This window comes from Prionailurus viverrinus, chromosome A2 (genome assembly GCF_022837055.1).
Source record: "Prionailurus viverrinus isolate Anna chromosome A2, UM_Priviv_1.0, whole genome shotgun sequence".
Taxonomy (NCBI): domain Eukaryota; kingdom Metazoa; phylum Chordata; class Mammalia; order Carnivora; family Felidae; genus Prionailurus; species Prionailurus viverrinus.
Genome location: NC_062562.1, coordinates 99019909 through 99042173, shown reverse-complemented (window position 1 = coordinate 99042173; position 22265 = coordinate 99019909). Strand labels below are relative to the sequence as shown.

At 39.0% G+C, this 22265-nt stretch overlaps 1 protein-coding gene across 1 annotated transcript in view; it reads right to left on the bottom strand.

Annotated features, from left to right (window-relative positions):
• ASB4 (ankyrin repeat and SOCS box containing 4) overlaps positions 1–22265 on the bottom strand; it is a 59045-nt gene that overhangs the window by 12028 nt on the left and 24752 nt on the right. The gene's annotated exons all lie outside the window — the stretch shown is intronic.

Sequence of the window (22265 nt, the reverse complement as noted above, 5' to 3'; positions counted from 1 at the left end):
ATATCATTGAAAAGAAAGTTTATATTGCAACCTTTGAAGCTCAGTTGGTTTTAAAAATCATCAATTTCTTTTCATATTTCACAAAATCCTGTTCTTCTCTTTCAAAGCTGGGAAACCCGAAAGTTTGGTCCAAGCAAACTTTAGTGTTGTGGAACTTGCCCAGCTCTGACTGAAAACAGCAGGTACTAGAGCCACTCAAGTGCAAGGCCCCCCTGGGGTACACTGGAGAAAAACAAAAAGCACAAACACTGACCACCAAACTAGACTAAAAGGTCATATTTTGCTTGGAAAGGGGTAGAAGCCAGTATAATAGAAATACTCATTGAAAGAAAGACAGTGACTTCAAGACAAATTTGATTACAAATTTGTAGTATTTGGAACGTCCCACAGAAATTATTTAACCAAACCCACTTATCCAACACACCAGGAAAGTGAAGTGAATTTTATTTTTCTGATAGAGAATGTTAAGTACTAAAATGGTCAACTTAAGAACCTGAAATTTTCTTCCTTGCCTAATTTAATGGAGTGAACGCGATGACCCCTGGGGGTCTACTCTATAATCAATTCTACTGGAAATTTTTATAGCTACTTCAAGTACAAATCTGGAAAGGTATTATTATTACGATTACTACTATTATTATTATTATTTCAGCAACGAATATTTACTATGCACTTACCATGTGCAGCATTCTGAGCTAAATGTTTTCCATATAGTGCCTTATCGAATCTTTTTAGCAACCCTTTACAATAGGGGCAATTTTTATCCTATTTTTACAGATGAAGAAATTTGTACTTAGAGAGGCTAATAACTCTCTCAAGCTAAGAAGCAGTAGAACGGAGGTTTGAAAGCAGACAGCCTGGTTCTGAAATCTCTTACTACTGTACTATTCTACCTCATTTTTCTAGAAGTCTTTCCTGTGCATTGCTCTCTTTTGGTATTTGAAAACTTGAAAGTAGTAGAGAAATCACATTGCATTTTGTTAATTTTTTAAAAATTGGTTTTTCATGGATTGCTCCTTTGTGCCCTTTTTTATGGCATCCTCTGGTCACATGGAAACTGCTTGAGAAAGGCAATACTCCCACAAACATGCTCAGTAGCCTATACAAAATCAACCCCCCGGTGAGGTTTCTGAAAGCACATTGTTCTATAAGATCCGAGGCTGCCTGTACTCCCAACTTGCAGAAAGCAGAATTCTAACCAAAGACGGTCTTGTACAGAGTCATCTGTGTTCATCAGTATTCCACCCCTGAGAAATTCTGGGTCAGGTGTCTTTCCAGGTCAGCCCTTCTTTGCTCTGTAGGGAAATGGAATGAATAAGAATGTCTTCCCAAAAGCCAAATGTGGGGTCACTTCAGACACTGGAGAAATTTCCAGTAAGGAAGGGAATCAAAGGGTCAGAATGAAATTTTTACAGGCCAACTTGGAACAAACCACATCCTTTATTTTTTAATGTACTTGGACATTTACAATTGATCCTTGACCTGTTCGTACAACTAGATGTGCTGCATAGTTTTCTTTTCTGAATAGGCGATCTTTATTTTTATATTCGAATTGTATCTTTGAGTGTAACTTTTCCAGAGAATATATAAAGTAGGATGATTTCTTTTTTATTTTAGATTTTGTGATTTATTCAAGAAATTAGACACCATAAATATAAATTCTTGGAACCTTTTTAAAAATATTCTTAATGTAAAAATACAATGTAGGGGCCCTTGCGCGGCTCAGTAGACTGAGCGTCCGACTTCAGCTCAGGTCATGATCTCATGGTTCGTGAGTTCGAGCCTTGCGGTGGGTTCTGCACTGACAGCTGGGAGACTGGAACCCGCTTCAGTTTCTGTGTCTTCCTCTCTCTCTCTGCCCCTTCCCTGCTTGTGCTCTCTCTCTCTCTCTTTCTTTCAAAAATAAATAAATACACATTAAAAAAAAGAAGAAAGAAAGCAAATACAATGTGTTAGTTGCCTAGCACTGCCGTAATAACAAAGTGCCACAAACTAGGTTGCTTAAAACAATGGAAATTTATTCACAGTTCTTGAGATGGGAAATCTGAAATTAAGGTGTCGGCAAGGTTGGTTCCTTGTGAGGGCTTTAAGGGAGACTCTGGGTCGTGCCTCTCCCAGCTTCTGGGGATGGCTGGCAATCCTTGGTGTTCTTGGTTTATAGGTGTATCACTCCAACGTCTGTCTTCATCTTCCCATGGCCTTGTGTCTGTGTCTGTGTTTTCACACGGCTATCTTCTTATAAGGACGCCAGTCATACTGTGGTAGGGGCACGTCCTGCTCCTACTCAGCTAATAACATCTGCAACAACCCTATTTCCAAACAAGATCACATGCTGAAGTACTGGGGATTAGCACTTCAACATACAGTGAAACCTTGGTTTGCAAGCATAATTGGTTCCAGAAACATGCTTGTAATCCAAAGCAGTCATGTATCAAAGTAAATTTCAAGAACCATTGGTTTGGTTGTGATCGTGTGATGTTAGGCGTCATGTACTACTCATATTACAAGACATCACTCGTTTATCAAGTTAAAATTTATTAGAAATGTTTGCTCATCTTGCAGAACACTCACAGAACAAGTTACTTACAATGCAAGGTTTTACTTTATCTTCTTTTGGGGAAGTGGGGCTAAGATTCAACCCGTAACATAAAACATGCATTACATAATATATAAAGATATGTATGTATAGTTTTTTAAAATATTGTAAAGCCATCACCCACAGAGTCATATTCCAGGTCAAGAAATGAAACACCTCCCAGAGCCAGAGAAGACCTCTACTTTCCTGCTGTCTTTCCCCATTGCCAGAGGAACCTAATATGCGTTTCTTTAGAGTTTTGCTACCTTTTTATATATCTCTAAACAAGATAGTTTCATTTTTTTGAACTTTATATAGATGAAATAATAAACACATATTCTTCTATGACTTGCTTCTTTCATTCAACATTATGTTTGTGAAAATAAGCTATGTTGTGATGTTTAGCTGTCTTTTGTTCATTTTATTGTGTTCTGTCTCACTGCACAAGAAATTCACAATTTATCCATCCTACTGGGTATTGGAAATTTCTAGTTTCAGGCTATTGCCATTACTGCCGCTATGAGCATTCTTGTACATTCTTGTACCCTGGTGCTCATGGGTAGGATTTTCCCTGGGTTCCATACCTATGAATGGAATTATACGATCATTGGTTATGCATATCTTCAACTTCATTAGATAGTGTTAGGCAGGTCCAGTTTATGCTTTCATAAGCCATGCGTGAGGGTTCTTGTGCCATATTCTCATGCATGTTTGGTATTTTTGGTCTCTTTAATTTTAGCCAATCTGCTGGGTACATAGTAATATGTCATTGGGTTTAAATGTTTGTTTCCCTAATTAACAATTAATTTAGACAAATTTAAATATTTTTATTGACCAATACTGCCTTTTGTTTACTCTTCTAAGCATTTCCATGTTGTTATAGAATTACTTTAAATGTCATTTAAAAATAACTACCTAACAGTAACTACATAACTCCATGCAGTGAGTTTACCCAACTGTTGGATAAGAAGATTTTTTCCAAAATTTTGATCTTATAATTAATGCTACAAGTAATAAATTTGTATGAAAATTTTAGGATTATTTCTTTGGCATAAACTCCCTCCCCCCCCACACACACACATAGAATCATTAAGCTGAAATGTGTGAACTGTTTTAAAGACTTTTATGAATAATTGTTAAAAGTTATATAACTCATTGATGTATAGCAGTGATATTTCACTCATCGGTATGTTGTTATATAATTTTAATTTTTTTTGTCAGATTGTAAGTAAAAATGATCTTCTTTACAAAAAATCTAGGGGGGCCTGGATGGCTCTGTTCGTTAAGCGTCTGACCTCTTCATCATCTCGAGGTTCATGATTTCAAGCCCTGCTTCGGGTTCTGTGCTGACAGCTCAGAGCTTGGAGCCTGCTTCAGATTCTGTGTCTTCCTCTCTCTCTGTTCCTCCACTGCTCATGCTCTGTCTCTCTTTCAAAAATAATAAACATTAAAAAATTTTTTTAATCTAAATGCATTTGATTATTAGAGTGTGAACACTTTTTCTGTAATTATCAACTAGTGGTATTTCTTCTTTAGTTAATTGTCCAGAGTTTTGTTCTTTTATACATTAAATACTTTCTGCTTTGTTTACATTTATAGGACTCCGCCATTAAATTAAAATGTAGGCCTACATTATCATAATCGCTATAAATTTTGTAACCAACTTTTTTGCTTTTTATTAAACACAATGATGTTAACTTCCTTTTTTTAAATATTAGAGTGTGTTGTACTTCTCAGAGGTAGCATTGCTATCCAGATTAATTATAATTTTTTATAGCTTTTTATAGATTTTTAAAATATTTAACATTTGATTCATCTAAAACTTATTTTGGTGTAGACAACAATTTAGGAAGAATTGACATTCTTAAAATATAGACCCTCTTCATACAGAAATCTGGTCTATTTCTCCAAATGGTTTTCTTTTTTTTCAACAATTTTTAATGTTTATTTTCAAGAGACAAAGAGAGACCGAGTGCTAACAGTGGAGGGGCAGAGAAAGAGGGAGAGACAGAATCCGAAGCAGGCTCCATGCTCTGAGCTGTCAGCACAGAGCCCAACACGGGGCTCAAACTCACACACTGTGAGATCATGACCCGAGCCAAAGTCAGAGGCTTAACCGACTGAGCCACCCAGGCACCCCTCCAAATGGTTTTCTTTTACACTCTGTAAATTACACTTCCCAAAAATTTGTAGCAATTTTCATTCTAGTGGATAAATTATTTCATCCTCGGGTAGATTGTTTCTGGAGTAAAGTAACTTTTAATGAGAGAAGGCCTTTCAAGAACCTTTTAATTTATGCAAGATGATCTTCAGAAGTACTCTGGAATGGTAGCAAAAGAGACAGACACAAATTTTAATTTGTACTGCTTGATAAAGAACAAGAACTTTTCAGATTCTGTCTGTGGGCAAAAACGATAGATATTTGTGTACACTAAGAATGGGATGAAGAGAGGAGATAGAATAAGAATTTGAACAGAAAGAGTGATTGCTGGCCACAAAAATGACCAAGCATGGCCCTAGGGAAAAAGATAATGCTGAAGCCAGGATTACAGAGGGACATAGTACCAGTCAATACTAAATTTTTTTTCTGTTCTCCCATAGCATGTGAAAGTTTTCTTTCATTACTCTCCAATGAATAGAATCAATTTCATCACATTTTCTTCTCTTTTTTTCCCCCCCAAATAAATTTAAATTGCCTCTCAGTGCCCTTTTGTTATATTGCCCAATCATCAGTGCCTAGTCATCATGGGGCTCCCTCTGCTGGACTTTGCTTCTCCCTACAGGCTAATACGGCCGTCAGAAACATCCTCTCCAAAGCATCCACATTCCCCCCAATTTCTGTTCCCTCAAGAGCTGCATAAGAGTGAGAGCAGAGAGCAAGTCTCTGTCACTGCACTGCAGAAACTCACTTGTCTATCTTCCCAGACTCAGGGAATCCACATCGCCCACCATATCCCCAAGCCAGCCCCTGACTTCCTTCTGTTCTAATGGATTTAATTTCTCAAAAAGGCTGTGTGTGAGTGGGGAGATCCGAGGTGAGGTGAAGGACAAGGCCAGGCCAGCACGTCTCAACCCTTTATGACATCCTTCCCAATTCTTCAAGGAAATGCAGACAATAACATCCACCTTCGTATGTAGTCTTCTAAAAATAAATATAATGTCTAACCTCTACAGGCAAAATGAAAGTACTTTCTAATAATCAACACCACCTAGTTACGATTATTATACATTCTATAAATAAAGTATAATGATGTAGTATAAAGTCAATATGTTAATGACTATACTGGAGGCCATAATGAAATAGTGATTTGCTTGAACCCATATGTAGAACCTAACAGCTACGAATTTGAACCGACACAGGTATTTTGTATTGTAATTCAAATGCCACAAAGGTCATTGCCATAATGAATGTTATTCCAAAATGAGGAAAAACATTGGTAAAGTTCTGAATAAATTGAAGCCCAATCTTGCCCTCATTTATACCATAACTGCTTTCTTGAAAATATTCATACTTATTTGCAATTCAAAGGTATTTTGTACTTATATGCACAATGGGGTTAGGTTAAAAATCTGTGTTACTACATCTAAATATCTAGTATTATATCAGCACCAAATCTAAGATGTGTTACACATTATGAAATAATTCAAACATACAGAAAAAAATGTGAAAATATTATAACAGACATATATATATCACTGCCCATATTTGACAGATAATAATTTTTGCCATATTTTCTTTAGCTTTATTTTTTCCAAGACAAAATTTTATAGAAAAAAAATCCAGCTCATTTCTCCTTTCTTTCCTTTCTTTCTCCACCAGAATAACTACTATCCTAAAGTTGGTTTTTGTCATCCCCATGTAAATTTTCTTTCTTTTATAACTCATATGTGTACCCATAGACCGTATATATTATTATTATTTTGTGTTCATAAAAACTATATAAATGGTATCTCACTTTTTAACCTGTTTTTATTAGTCAACATTATGATTTTTTTATTTATTTTTAAATGTTTGTTTATTTTTGAAAGAGAGAGAGACAGAGCACGAGCAGGGTAGGGGCAGAGAGAGAGGGAGACACAGAATCTGAGGCGGGCTCCAGACTCTTAACTGTTAGCACAGAGCCCAATGCGGGGCTTGAACCCATGAACTGTGAAATCTTGACCCTAGCCAAAGTCAGACACTTAACTAACTGAGCCACACAGGCGCCCCAACATTATGTTTTTGAGTGGAGAGCTGATTTTTTTTCACATCAGCTGCTGAATAGCTTCTCAGTATATAATTAAACTACAGCTTAGTTAAACTTAAACTACCTCTACTAAAGACAGTTGCTAAACTTTTTCGTAATAACAATATTTTTTAGGTAGTGCAGGAATTTCTTGAGAGAGAGAATTAGAATTACTGGGTACCAATGTATGAGCACTTTTAACTAGATTAGATTATACTCACCAGTGGTTATACCATTTTATATATCCATCAATAGAGTTGAAAGGTTCAGTATCACTTCTAACACTTGATAGTATCAAACTCTTTAATGTTTATCAATTAGATGGTGCAACACGGTATCTTTTTTACTTCATTTGCATTACTCCTGGTTGCCAACAAAGTTGAGTGTCTTCTCATAAGTTTACAGGCAACAAGATTCCCACTTACATTAATTGCTTCTTCATAGCCTCTGCCCATTTTTCATTGGGTTGTTTATGTTTTTCTTATTTATTTTCAAGATATAAGTAAGATCCTTATGGAGATAATGGTAAAGATTTGATCAAAGGCAAAGGACTTCAATTAAGTGGGACGTTTTGCTGTGTTCATGGATAGAGAGATTCAGCATTGTAAGGATGCCAAGACTTCCTGAGTTAATCTATAAATTCAATGCCATGCAAACATTTTTTTCACAGAACTTGCACAGAGTAAAGAGCACATCAATTTTGGAAAACAAAAGTAAAAAGAATGAGAAGGAAAGAAGAGATTGTGAAGAAGGGGAACTTATCCTACCAGGTATCCCTGCAAATTGTAATTAAAACAATGTAGGATCGATGCATAGAAAGACAACTAAACCAGTGAAACAGAATGGAGAGCTTAGAAACAAACCTGTATACAGAAAGCATCTGTAAAGCATCTTCAAGTTTGCAATAAAAAGTTAAAATATTTCTTGGTTTTAGCTTTCATGGCATATTTGATATTCTTTTTTAAATATTTTAATCTAGTATCATTGTAACAGAAAAAACCTACATGTAAGCAAAAAAGAAAACACTCTATTATTTTAACTTCCTTTTTTTTTAAAAATTTTAGGAGAAGGGCAATGTCACCATCTTTCCTTGAAGATTTGGCTAAATTTCTTTCATGCTTACGTATCCTGATGTATCTTTTTCTGCTTTTGTTTCTAAGCTTTCTCATTTTACATTAGATTACTTTTACAAGGTATACATTACTGGATTTTTTAAAAATCAGTAATAGAGTATGCCTTTGCATAAGTAATTTAAATAAACTTGTCACTCATCAGCCATATGTCTTTAAACCACACTGCCCCTATGAGCAGCAGGTGCTGGGAACCAAAATAAAGGAATACATGCGATCTGTTTTCATAGACCCATCTTCTTCAATAAATTTATGACAGAGCTTCCTTTCAGATTAACTTACTTTCATTAGATAAATTTTTATTATGTTTTTATTAAACCATAAGGTACGTGTTTAAAAAGAAGTATAGAAGACCTTGATTGACAATTTCATTTGTGCATTTACAAAGACACATCTTTTTTTTTTTTAATATTTATTTACTTTTGAGAGAGAGAGAGAGAGAGAGAGGGAACAAGCATACACACACAAGCAGGAGAGGGGCAGAAAGAGAGGGGACAGATGATCTGAAGTGGGCTCTGTGCTGACAGAAAGCCCAATGCAGGGCTCCAACTCTGTGAACCACGAGATCAGGACCTGAGCCGAAGTTCAGCATCTAACTGACTGACAGGCCCCCCTACAAACACACATCTTTTAGCTATATTTGTTTTTAGATCTTTGGGCAGTTATTCCCATAACTCCAGCTAACTTACTTTTTATCATTTATTATCAAACTTAGATGGAATTCTTTACTTTCTGATATAAAAGGCAAGTTTTTGTTTATTTGTACTAATCCTTTTCTTTTTTTTTTTATTTAAAACACTTTTAAATGTTTATTTAGTTTTGGAGGAGAAAAAGAGCGTGAGTGGGGGAGGGGCAGAGAAGGAGGGAGACAGAATCCGAAGCAGGCTCCAGGCTCTGAGCTGTCAGCCCAGTGCCTGACGTAGAGCTCAAACTCACAAACTGTGAGATCATGACCTGAGCCAGAGTCGGATGCTTAACCGACTGAGCCACCCAGGCGCCCCATAATCCTTCCTCTTTTCAATGTTTGATCTTTTCATCATGTTTTAATTCTTCTGTTGGAATATTAAAACTTTTTTGCACCTAAGTCTCTGCCATTGAATTCGTTATGTTAGCTCCACCACGTGCTTTATGAAATGAGGTTATCTCCCAGCTATCTCCCTCCTACACTTACATGCTTCATTTCTGACAGCCACAATTTATATTGTCAAAGCTGTAAGGTTATTATATTCAGTTCTGCAAACCTCAATCTAGTCTTCAGGGTTTTGTCCATGGTTACTGATAAAAGTTTTCAACCAATAAACAGTATTTAAATGATTATGACTTAGAAGTTGAGGTCATTTTGGCCTCTAACTAAAAATGCAGAAACATGAGCCATGTTGCAATGCAACTGGTAATTCCCAACCACGGCTGGCTTTGCACAGAACCCCTCACCCGGAAGGGCGCCACATTTGGTTTAATGCTTTATTGTCACCATCTTTGAAATTCTTAGTTTTTTTTTTTTTTTTAAATAAGAGGCCTGCATTTTCATTTTGCATTAGACCCAACGAATTATGCAGTCTGTCCTTGTCTCAGCCCACACCCAAAAAATCAATTTGAGTCCTTACAACCAGTGCATGATATGTTATGAATCCCTTAAACAAGTGGGAAAGTTTTATTTGACTACCTGCGACCTAAGAAAGGAAAAAAAGGCAAGTTAGTAAGTAAACTTACAATGTCACCTGCTGCCTGAAAGGTTTCACCTCAGAGCATACTGCCATCTGGCAAATGGTGAGCTGGCCCACATGTTCAGGGAAATCAACATGGTGGAATAGGTGACCAGTGTGTGTCCTGTAGGACAGCAAGGAAAATAGGGAACTCATCCCTTGTTTATCCTACCTACCATTGGCCCCCACGTTCCTCAAATTTATTAATCTTATCTGGGGTTGTTAATCTTGTGTTTATTTACAAAAGTAATAAAAGAGATCCTTCTAAAACAATTTTGACTAAGGCATTTGATTTTTTTAACCACTGAACTATAGTTATTTTAATTTATTTCTCTGTGCTTATTGGTTGCAGTCCTTTAAACATCTGCCAAATGAGAAGGTGGCTAAGCTGGATTCCTACAAGAACTTTCCTGCTCTTCTTATGTCTCCTCCCTTTCTTGTGCATCATCTCTGAAGGGGTTTGGAGCCCATTATTAGTAAAATGGATAAGAACAAATAGAAGCACGAGATGAGGAAAGAGTATGTATCCCTTCCCTAACTGGATGCTTCCAGTCTGCAGTGGACTTGAGCAACAGAAGAGGAGAGTTTAAGTCAGGTCTGAATTATCAGCCCCGGATGTCCAACTTTTGAGTTGAGAGTGACTTTTGAAGCTTAAAGTGACTATACAACATTTTCTTACCTAAACGTTGCTGGAAATGACATGGACCCACCTGAGTTTTCTTCCCACAGTAGGGGAGACACTCAAGCCTCTGAATAATTTAAAGAGAAATTTATTATTAAATTTAATAATTTAAACAAAAACAAAATTCTTTTATGAATAACATCCCTTGTATTTTACACGATCCAGTCAAAAATCAGGTGGCTAGTAAATTTTTCATGCAGGGCACCTTTTGGCATATTTTCTAAGAACTCAAATACATGAGACTATTTTTCTATTGTCATCATACAATTAAAATAACATGGAAAGAGAGGCCTGGGTGGCTCAGTCGGGTAAGTGTCCGACTTCAGCTCAGGTCATGATCTCACGGTTCATGAGTTCAAGCCATGCGTTGGGCTCTGTGCTGACAGCTCAGAGCCTGGAGCCTGCTTGGGATTCTGTGTCTCCCTCTCTCTCTGCCCCTCCCCCACTCATGCTCTGTCTCTCTCTCTCTCTCTCTCTCTCAAAAATAAAATAAACATTAAAAAAATTTTAAATAATAAAATAACATTGAAAGAGTATAGAATTCTTGGGTAATTTTCTCCACAATATTCTGTAACTTCATTCTACTCTTTTTAAATACTAAACATTATATAGAGTAATGAAAACCACTAAATCTTTTGTTTCTTTAAAAACAATCTTCTTTCTTTTATTCAATCATTTGTACACTTTTACTATTTTTTTTTTTGCTGTTGACATTGAATATTTTATTTAAGATGTATCTAGGCTTAATTTGTTTTCATTAATTTTGCCAGGAACCAAACTTATCCATTTCATCTCCATGTGAATTAGTGTTTTTAGACAAGAATTTTAAATTCTTAAAGTCTTAAATTTTAGACCAATTTAACTATTCATCATATTAAAAAGGAAATATTGCTTTATTATTGAAAACTATAAAACTTTGTTTTGGCTTAAAATTTTCATCACCCACTAATTATCAAGTTATGGTTATTGATAAGAAACTCACTCTCACAGTTTTTTTTTTTTTAATTTTTATTTATTTTTGAGACAGAGATAGAGCATGAATGGGGGAGGGTCAGAGAGAGGGAGACACAGAATATGAAGCAGGCTCCAGGCTCCGAGCTGTCAGCACAGAGCCCGATGCGGGGCTCAAACTCACAGACAGTGAGATTGTGACCTGAGCCAAAGTCAGATGCTTAACCGACTGAGCCACCCAGGTGCCCCAACTCTCACAGTTTTTTAAAACCCCAATCCTCAAATACACCAGTGAAAACATGGTAAATTACTCATGGCTTTCTTTTTAACATCACCTTGACAAAATTATGATTTCCTTAGAAAAATAACTAAGGGTAAAAAGTATATAGTCTCTGGTTATAGTGGCCTGCACATAGGGAGACGTGGAGAAAATATTATCATAGGTCATAATAGGAAGGGTTTGAGAAGGAATTTGGTTCAATTTATTAACTTCAGGTAGGCATTTAGATTCCTCACTAGCTACTAGTTTTGTCTGAGATGTCTTCTTCCCCCTCTGCTTGAATGTCACCTGCCTCAATTTGGCCATGCTAGGGCTTGATTAGGCTTTTGTGCAGGTAAAAGACAGTACATTTGTTCTGTGTTCTTTTATGAAAATATTAATAATGTCTGCTACTTTTCCAGCACTCACTAAGAGTTTTACATATATTGTCTTGCTTGTTATTAACAGTAAGCATTCTTTAGAAACATCTATTATTCAAAGGTTAGATTTCTTTTTTCATATTCAGGGCTTTTCATTTTCTGCGTGTTCTGGGATTGTTTCTCAAGTCTGCTTCTTTGTCAAGGATGCAATTTTGTACAGTGTCAAGTTTGTTATTAACTGTCACCAAAGCGTATTTTCAGTTGGCTGCTTTGTTCTAGTTTCAATTTTGCCCTTTCAATCTACAATCTATGGCAAATATATTTTCCTGTATCTTTCATAGTCTTGTCTTAAATGAAATCTTAAATGAAATACCATTTCCTGTAAAGCCCCGTTTCTCTAATACTCACATTCTCCAGGGTCTGGAGTTGAGAACTACCTTTTTCTAGATCAACAATGGTCTTCTGAGCCATTACTCTCTCACTCTTGTGTACAACCCTTCATCTGTTAAGGTTTATTATCACCCAACAAGGTTACTTTTTATCCCTTCTTATCTACGATCTCACAAACTCCCAATCACTCTCCCATTTGCAGTGAGGACATAGGTATCTGGCTCAGTCTTTCTTTTGTCTCTGTCCTGATACCATCCTGCAATACCCTTGTGGATGTCCCATCCAACACGTTCACACGCACAGTTCCTAAATCTTCTGAGGCAGAGTATATTACCATTATTAAACGTCTTGTTGGTCCTTCTTGCAGTGGCTCCCCTGTTGAAGGTTTCTGCATCTCTGCCCTGCTGAAGTCAGTTTGAATGACTGATTCTAATTGCTTAGCTGCCATCTCTATCCTTTCCTTAGCTAAGCTGCTCAACTTTTCCTTGGTCACCGATAGATTTTTAAATTTTCCTTAGGCTAGGATTTAATCAGGACAGACAAATCATGCTGTTGTAATTATGCCACTCACACATTAGTGTCTTGATGCAGTAAGGGTGTATTTCTCACTCTTAACAATGCATTGTAGTTCCAGAACAAATGTACTCTGTTTGATCTCTCAGGAATCCAAGCTACCTCAGTCTTATGGCTTCACCATCTTTGCTTGAGGATTCCTCCACCATCACAATACCGTGGGGAGAAATAGACTTTAAAAGTCCTGCATGGGCTTTTCACTGCCTGGAAGTGACTAATTTATTCTGTTCATATGTCATTAGGCAGAAGGTACATATGATCCTGCTGAACTGCAAAGGGACTAGACTAGAAAGTATGGTTTCCATGAGCCTGGAAGGGAAGAGAACTGGATACTGATGACACTAGTTATTGCTACCACGGCTGAATTGAGTTTCTGTAGGTCTCAGTAAACCTACTGTAAACCTCAGTAAACCTCAGTAAAAATACGGACCAATTCAATACTTACCTTTACCTTCTCCATTTCATTTCAGAGAAGAGGAGTCTCCCCCCAGTTCAAGACAAATAGCTCCATCTTTGCAACTGATCATGTGTGCAGCAATGGGATGTTGTTCCACAAATAATATCTCTTTACTGTCCAACACCTCCCTCTCCATTAACTTTTTGCCCTCATCGAATAAACATACTTAAGCTTCTCCCAACACTTATCTCCGTTTTAAGCACCCTCCGATTTCTTTCTATGTCTTTTTAGCCAAACTTCTTGAAAGTGAAGTTTCTACTTTCTGCACCATTTCCTCACCACTCACAATCCCCTCAGCCCATTACAGCCTGCCTTCTGTTCCCTCCACACCATTGGAGCTGCTCCGACAGAGTTACCAGTGGCTTCCAACTGATCATTCCCATCTACAATTTTCAATTTTCATCTTACTACGCTTCTCTGCTATATCCAATAGTGTTGACAACTGACTTCCCTGGAATGTTTTCTTCTCTTTCTCTGGATATTCCTTCATTATTTTTATACAATTCTTTTTCTTCTCATTCCCTAGACTGTATTATTTCACATTGGATCTCATGATTCTTTTTCCCTGGACTTCTTACTGTGCATGACTTTCTTGAGCAGTCATAACTACTCTTTTCATTTCATTTATGAACAGATACCTTTCAGGGGCGCCTGGGTGGCTCAGTCGGTTAAGCGTCCGACTTCATCTCAGGTCACGATCTCATGCTCTGTGAGTTCGAGCCCCGCGTCGGGCTCTGGGCTGATGGCTCAAAGCCTGGAGCCTGCTTCCGATTCTGTGTCTCCCTCTCTCTCTGCCCCTCCCCCGTTCATGCTCTGTCTCTCTCTGTCTCAAAAAAAATAAACGTTAAAAAAAAAAATTAAAAAAAAAAAAAAGAACAGATACCTTTCAGAACTATATGAATGACCACATATCTGATAAGGGACACATCCTTCTCAAGGTTATATAGCACATTTACAAAAATTGATTCTATACTAACTAGGTCATAAACTCATCTTCACAAATTCCAAAGGCCAGGCATCACTACAGACCATTTTGTTGACCATAACGCAATTAGAAGTTAGCAACAGAAAAGACGAGTTTAATCTGAAATCTATTTGCAGATTGGGGGCACATTTACAAATGACTGAATGGTCAAAGAAGAAATCATATCAATTAAAATATCATTAAATTTAAAAAGGGGGGGGCACCTGGGTGGCTCAGTTGGTTAAGAGTCCAACTTCAGGGGCGCCTGGGTGGCGCAGTCGGTTAAGCATCCGACTTCAGCCAGGTCACGATCTCACGGTCCGTGAGTTCGAGCCCTGCGTCGGGCTCTGGGCTGATGGCTCAAAGCCTGGAGCCTGCTTCCGATTCTGTGTCTCCCTCTCTCTCTGCCCCTCCCCCGTTCATGCTCTGTCTCTCTCTGTCTCAAAAAAAATAAACGTTAAAAAAAAAAATTAAAAAAAAAAAAAAGAACAGATACCTTTCAGAACTATATGAATGACCACATATCTGATAAGGGACACATCCTTCTCAAGGTTATATAGCACATTTACAAAAATTGATTCTATACTAACTAGGTCATAAACTCATCTTCACAAATTCCAAAGGCCAGGCATCACTACAGACCATTTTGTTGACCATAACGCAATTAGAAGTTAGCAACAGAAAAGACGAGTTTAATCTGAAATCTATTTGCAGATTGGGGGCACATTTACAAATGACTGAATGGTCAAAGAAGAAATCATATCAATTAAAATATCATTAAATTTAAAAAGGGGGGGGCACCTGGGTGGCTCAGTTGGTTAAGAGTCCAACTTCAGGGGCGCCTGGGTGGCGCAGTCGGTTAAGCATCCGACTTCAGCCAGGTCACGATCTCACGGTCCGTGAGTTCGAGCCCTGCGTCGGGCTCTGGGCTGATGGCTCAGAGCCTGGAGCCTGTTTCCGATTCTGTGTCTCCCTCTCTCTCTGCCCTTCCCCCGTTCATGCTCTGTCTCTCTCTGTCCCAAAAATAAATAAACGTTTAAAAAAAAAAAAAAAAAAAGAGTCCAACTTCAGCTCAGGTCATGATATCACAGTTTGTGATTTTGAGCCCCGCATTGGACTCTGTGCTGACAGCTTAGAGCCAGGAATCTGCTTCAAATTCTGTGTCTCCCTCTCTCTCTGTTCCTCCCCCACTCATGCTCTGTCTCTCTCTCTCTCTCTCCTTCAAAAATAAATAAAAACATTAAAAAATATATATATCATTACATTAATTATATGTTAAAATAAATTAATGATATCATATCGTTAAAATAAATTAACGAGGGTGAATAAACTTCATATCCTCCCAAAAGGGAGAGAACCCAATTCAAAATGGGCAAAGTATCACTGTGAAGAAGATACATAAATGGTCAATAATCACATGGAAAGATGTCATTAACCATCAGGGAAATGCAAATCAAAACCACACTTGGATACTACCTTATACCCATTAGGATGGCTATGGTCAAAAAGACAAATAATAACAAGCGTTAGCAAGGCTATGGAGAAATAAGAATCCTCATACATTGATGGTGGGAGTGTAAAATGGTGCAGCCACTTTGGAAAATAGTATGGCACTTCCTCAAAAAGTTGAACACAGAGTTCCCGTACGAACTCAACAATTCCACTCCTGGGTATATACACAACAGAAATGAAAACACATGTCCACACCAACATTTGCACTGGAATGTTCATAGCAGCATGATTCATAATAATCCCCAAATGTAAACAATCCAAACATCCATCAACTGATAACCAGATAAGCAAAATGTGTTATGTCGATACAATGGAATAATAGTCATCAACAAAAAGGAACAAAGTACTTAAGCCGTGTTCCATTTCATTGGTTCAAAAAGTACTGAAAACATTATGCTAAATGAAAGAAGCCAGATACAGAGGACCGCATATTCCATGATTCCATTTATACGGAAAGTGGCAGAAGAGGCAAGTACACAGAGACAGAAAGTGGATTAGTGGTTGCCTAGGGCTAAAGGGTGGGGAGCAGGGGCTGGAAGAAAATGGAGAATGATTGCTAAAGGGTACAGGTTTCTTGTTAGGTGATAAAATGTCCTAAAATTGTAGGGATGATTGCTGATTGCGTAACTCAGTGCAAATACTAAAAGCCATTTATTGCAGACTTTAACTGGGTGAATGGTATGCAAGTGAGTTCTCTCGCAATAAATACCTGCTAAGAAATATCTGAATGGTCTTGAGCTGACCCCTGAGTCTCAGACCTATATGTACAACTGCCTTCGGAACAAATCTATTTGGAGGCCCACCGAGCACTGACATTTAACAGGTCCCAAACTAAACTCTTTTCCTTTTTAATCCTCGCACTCATGTAACCTATATTTCAATAAATAGTGCTGCTCTGGCCCCAGCGAATCAAACTGAAACTCAGAAATTCACCTTCTGTCCCTCCTTCTTATTCATCCTCCTGCCCCATCTCATCAATTGTCGAGTGTTGGCACTGCTGCTTGTTTGTACATCCCCCTCCATATGCTGAGAACAATGTATTTAAAATGCATAACTGACCATGTTGCCATCTGTCTTAAAATCCTACAGGAGCTTTGGGGCGCCTGGGTGGCTCAGTCGGTTAAGAGTCCGACTTTGGCTCAGGTCATGATCTTATGGTTTGTGGGTTTGAGCCCTGCATTGCGCTCTGTCCCGACAGCTCAGACCCTGGAGCCTGCTTCGAATTCTGTGTCTCCCTCTCTCTCTCTCTCTGCCTCCCTCCCCCCGCCTTGCACTCTGCCTCACTCTGTCTCTCAACAATGAATAAACATTAAAAAATTTTTTCTTTTTTAAATCCTGCAAGAGCTTTCCATATTCTATAAGAGATGGTTTCAGCTTTTTATCATAAGAGATAAAACCATCCAAAACCCAATTTCAGCCTCTGTGACTTCTACCCTGCTATCTTTTGTCTCACACTTTGCTTTAATTACTGAGAAATCCTGTGTGTTGTTCTTTGCAAACACCTACGCACCTTTGCTTATGTTGTTTCCTTGACCTGCAATGACCTTAATTTCTTCTTTCCTCATCCTTCAAGTTCCAGTGTCATGTCTTCCAGAAAAAAACTTTCCTCCCCCTCCCCAGGCTGTGCTACTTGTCCCTCCACTATAAAAATTTTATTTTCTCACTCTAACGAGTAACAGATTTGGGTGTCTTTTTCTTTACTTTAAGATCCTCGAGAACCGATGCTATTTCTATTTGTTTTTGTGTCCCTCGTATGTGGTACATTCATCCATTCAACAAATATTTATTGAGCCCCTACTATGTACCTGCTACTGTTCGAGGCTCTGGGAACACCCTAGTAGGTGAGAGAGACAATGTCCCTAACGTCATGGAATTCATATGCTAGAGAAGACGAAAAAGTTAACTCACGTGTAGGGGCACCTGGGTGGCTCAGTCAGTTAAGCAACCGACTCTTGATTTCGGTTCAGGTCATGATCTCAACAGCTTGTGAATTCAAGCCCCTGCATTGGGCTCTGCTGGGGATCCTCTCTCTTATGCTCTCTCTGTCCCTCCTCCACTCGTGCACTGTCTCTCTCTCTCCCTCTCTCTATCTCTCTCTCAAAAATAAATAAACTTAAAAAAAGTGAACTCACGTATAAAGTTACAGGAAGAAAAATACGAAGCTGGGGGGAGTGATGGAGGATGACAAGGGAAGAAGATGAAGTATTTCACGTACAGGCTCTGAGGACATGACGTTGGTGCAGCACTGAAGGAAACCATCTGAAAAGCGGGGGGGGAGGGCTTTCCTGGCGAAGGAAACAGCAAGGGTGCGGGTTCTGAGGCAGGCAGGAACAAGGTAGATGTTTTCAGAAAACGCAGAGAACACAAGCATCGAAAGAAGTGAGTAAAAGAGGGAGTGGTAGGAAATGCCATTGGTGAGGCCAGCCTTGACCAGAGGATGGCAGGCTCAGCAGATGACAGAAAAGACTTTAGACCACATGCTGGGTGTGAGGGGAAGCCTCAGGGAGGGAAATGGTCTGATTTACCTTTTGCAAAGATCACTAAGGCTGGATGTGTGGAGAGTGGATGGTAAAAAAGGAGATCATGAAAGCAGGGGAATTATTGAAAAGTCTGCTATCGGAGTCCAAGAAGAAATAATGTGGCTCTGGTTTGGGTGGTCCCAGTGTAGTTGGTTTGAAGTGGCCAGACTGGAGATATTTTGATGGCACCAACAGGTCTTGTGAGGTGTGAGGGATGAGGGAAAGTGAGAAAATGGAGGTGCCTTCTAGGCCTAGGGCTTGAGCAATGGGAAGAACAGAATCGTCATTTGTTAAGATGGAGGCAGGGGCAGGAAACAGTTTCAATCTGGACATGGGAAGTTTGAGATGTTCATTCAACATCTAGTGGGAGATGGATCATATGTAGTTGGGCAGGTGAGCTGGAGCTTGGAGAAGAGGGTCAGGCTGGGTGATACAGATCTGGGAGTGAACCCCATTTGATGGCATCTGAAGCCGTGGGACTAGATAAAATCACCAAAGTGAGTTTAGAAGGGAAAATATGTTTTCAACTGAGTCCTGGGACCCAGTAACGTTTAAAAGTGGGAAAGAGAAACAAATCCAGGAATCAAGACTGAAGAGAGCCAGTGAAGAAATAGAAAAACGTCTTGGCTCTATAAATGCTTATTAAACCAAGCTGGTTTTCACATGGCCTCTTCTCATAAGCTTTTTTAACAGCTAACTGTATTTTTTTTTTAAACACATTGAAAACAGGAAGCAAATATCACAAACTATTTCCTTCTGTCTACTGAAGCGAATCTTTTTCATATCAAAGCTTATCTGCCAACTCCTCAGAATATTGCTTCTTATCCCTGGGGATGCAGACTTTTCCTCATACAGCCCATGTTTATTTATTCTTATGTTTATTTTTAATTTACTGAACCTTAAGGCAAAGTTATCTTTCTAGACATGAACAATCCAGATGCAGGCACTGAGCTCAGTCACCTTATACTTACTTTATTTTTTATCTTTTTAATTCAAAAAAACCCCACGTTGATGAAAATTTAGCCAAATAACCATAGATAAGACTGAATAACTCAGACTTTGGAAAATGTACTATTATCATACTATTTTGCACTAATCTTTATGGGCTCATGAAGTCAGACCATATCTTAGGATTGGGGATGGTGTTTTTGCTGAGGGGAATGAACGCTGCTATTGTCATTCAACTGAAAAAAGAGATTAATCCTTGGGAAGTTTGTGGGGTTGTGTATTTTTTAAAGGCCAGAAATTTGGAGAGAGCGAATAATGATTTCTTCCTCTACCCCAGGACAAAATTCTGTTTGTTCTGGAACAAGTGGAAGCCTAGGCCAGACTCGAGGGTGGAGGGGAATGGCCCGGGCCGCTTGGAGGCGGCTGGAATGACAAAGGAAGATGAGGAGGAATGAATGAGAATGGTACCCCCACTCCTGAGGCAGAATTTGAGGGGGAGGGGAAGAAGCAAGTGGGGCATTAATTAGGTTAGCAGAAACCTACTGCATGAGAAGAAATTCGCCAAGCAACAAGGGGCCTTCCCTGTCCGGTGGCAGCAAAGCAGTAGTGGTGAAGCCTATCTCAGGAGCCAACATTCTGGACCATGAGTGAGGATTCCTTTAGTCCTGAGGAAACATGTGGCTTCTTTCTACCTCCAGGGGCCTACAGAAGGAACAACTGCTTGAACCCAGGTAAGTCACTCTGTGGATTCATCTAAGGAAAGGAGGTTTGGGGGAAGACTTCTTGCTAACACAATCTGTAGAAAATTAGAATTATCCTAATGTACCCGGGGGTACATATGAGTGATATTGTCCATGTCCAAGATGGGGAAACCAGATATTTGACTACATAGAACTCTAGGACAGACCCTGAGGTTGAGGAAAGAGGGAAATTATCACACACACACACACTGCCCCGCCCCCCCTCAACCCCCCCCCCCCCCCCCAGCTCCCTTTGCATTTCTGCCTTTATCTCAGCCCCTTATCTGCTTAGGTTTCATAGAGGCCATGTCCCCTTCAAACTTTGGATGGAATTAAGTACAGGGCTTCAACATTTGTGTCTATTTTTCAAAGAAAGCAGTTACAGAATTATCCTCTCTCCTGAGTTGTCAGGGTAACATTCCTTCCCTGTGGGCCAGCATATTTTTCTTAGACTCTCAGTTGGACTTCTTTTTTGTCATCTTCGTATTTGAGAGCTCTGTAAGACAGGTAGGGACTGATCATCTGAGAATACAAGATCTTCTCTAATTCCTGACATGTAGCATGCTGTGAGTGGTATTCTCAATGGATTTAGACTGCTAAGTTAAGGGGAGGAAGAATTTGTGTGCCCTAAATCTAGACTGAATGTGTGAGTCAGTCTCTTTCTTTAACTCTTGGGGAGGGCCATCTGTCTTGTTTTATTTAAGAGTGTATACCATGTGGCATCTCTTCCAGAATGCACATCCCAATCCATTCCTTTGATGATGTAATTAATAGAAATTTCACTCATTCTTTGACTTACAGTTCGTTCATATATTTAGCTTATACAGTTGTTGCTAAAGGATTTGGGGGTCAATTTTAATGTATTTTTATAGATATTTAACAGAGAGCAGGAAAGATATATTACCCAGGTCTGTGTTAGCCCAGAAGAACCCTGGTTTGGCAAAGAAGTCATAATGTTGGTGAGATAGTAGTTCAAGTATCAGCTAGGAAGCCCAGGCTGAGGTGAGAAAGAAATGATTCGAGGAGGGGCTGAGAGACTTGAATATGAGATGAGGTGGTCCCAGAGCTGTGAGTGTGTTCGGATCAGGAATCTATAATATTGAAATCCATCCCCAGGGATGGAAGTAGGGAAATGGACCCAAACTGAGAGACAGATGACCACATCCTCAGTAGGGAAAGACTAGTATTACAGTAGATGACAATAGGTATAATGGATAAAAGGTGAGTGTATTAGTTTCTCACTGCTGTCATAACAAATTACCACAGATTTAGTGGCCTAAAACAACACAGATGTATTATGTTATGGTTCTGTAGGTCAGAAGTTCCACATCGGTCTCCGTGGGTGTGATGGTCAATTTTACCTGACAACATGGTTGGGCCACAGTGCCCAGATATTTGGTCAAAAATTATTCTGAATGTTTCAGTGAAGGTGTTTTTTTCTTGGGGTGAGATTAATGTTTGAAACAGTGGATTTTGAGTAAGCAGATAATGTGTGCACCTCAGCCAATTAATCGAAGGTCTGAACAAAACAAAGACTGGCTTCCCCTGAGCCAGAAGGAATTCTACCAGCAGACTGCACTTCTTCCCTGGTCTCCAGGCTGCCAGCCCACCCTGCAGATTTTGGACTCATACCCCCACAATCTTGTGAAGCAGTTCGTTAAAACAAATCAATCAGTATCTTCCCCCTGCCCCCCGTTGATTCTGTTTCTTTGGAAAACTCTAACACAGTGGGCTAAGATCAGGTATCAGTGAGACTGTGTTCCTTTTGGAGTTTCTAGGAGAATCTGTTTCCTTACAGTTCTCAACTTCTAGAGGCCATCCACATTACTTAGCTCATGGCCTCCTTTCTTCATCTTCAAAGCCGATGGTGGAGGGTGTAGTCTTTTTCACAGGGCAGAACCTTCCTTCCATAGTCCCATTTCTTCTGACCACAGCCAAAAAACGTTCTCCAATTTTAAGGAGATGGATAATCCAAAATCAGCCTCTCATGTCAAGGTCCTTAATTCAATCGCATCTGCAAAATCCCTTTTGCAATGTAAGGTAGCATATTCATAGATTCCAGGGATTAGGATGTGGACATCTTCTGCCTACTATAGTGAGATAGAATTTGCCCTCAGATCAGACACTGGAGGGAAGACTGATGTATTCAGGGCTGAGTTCAGTTCTTGCTTCTGGTTAAAAGTCCCAATTTCACTCTTTTGTGTCAGCATTGTGACACATAATAGCACAAGTCTATTGTGTGGCATATTAGCACTG